Source organism: Pygoscelis adeliae, unplaced genomic scaffold (genome assembly GCF_000699105.1).
Source record: "Pygoscelis adeliae isolate BGI_AS28 unplaced genomic scaffold, ASM69910v1 Scaffold508, whole genome shotgun sequence".
In the NCBI taxonomy this organism is placed as follows: domain Eukaryota; kingdom Metazoa; phylum Chordata; class Aves; order Sphenisciformes; family Spheniscidae; genus Pygoscelis; species Pygoscelis adeliae.
Window position 1 is genome coordinate 246,256 of NW_008825292.1, and position 536 is coordinate 246,791.

Genomic DNA, 536 nt, shown 5'->3' on the forward strand with positions numbered 1-536 from the left:
ACGCGCGGGCACAAGGGATGCAAAGCCGACCAGCTTTGCTCTGGACCAGCTTTGGACCTCTGGGTCCTCTCAGACTGTTTTTTTTTAAACCTACAGTTCAAACACCTTCAGACCTTCTTTTACCCAGCCCACTGAAAACACCTCAGCTGACGACCGCGGAGGAGTTTTCAAACCACGTTTGCCATTCATCTTTCTTGCTACCTGCTGGCATTCACGGACACTGAAAATCAGATCTGTCAGCCTCCTCCTCCGCGTCCCGCTCCGACGTCCAGGTCTCCCTGTGCCAGCCCGGTGCTGCACCGTGCCTGGTCTGGGAGCTGAGGCAATGAAAATTCAAATCAAAACAGGAGACAACTTTAATTGAAATGTAATCATGCAAATATTTCTGTGAACAACCAGTCTTTCTAAATTTTCACTTGCGGGATTTAATTCTGGCTCTGCAGCCATGTGATCATTTTCCTCCTGTGGACCGAGACCGTCCCTGCTCCGCTGCGATCCAGCCCTCCATCCTACAAGCTCTTTCTCTGAAGAATGCC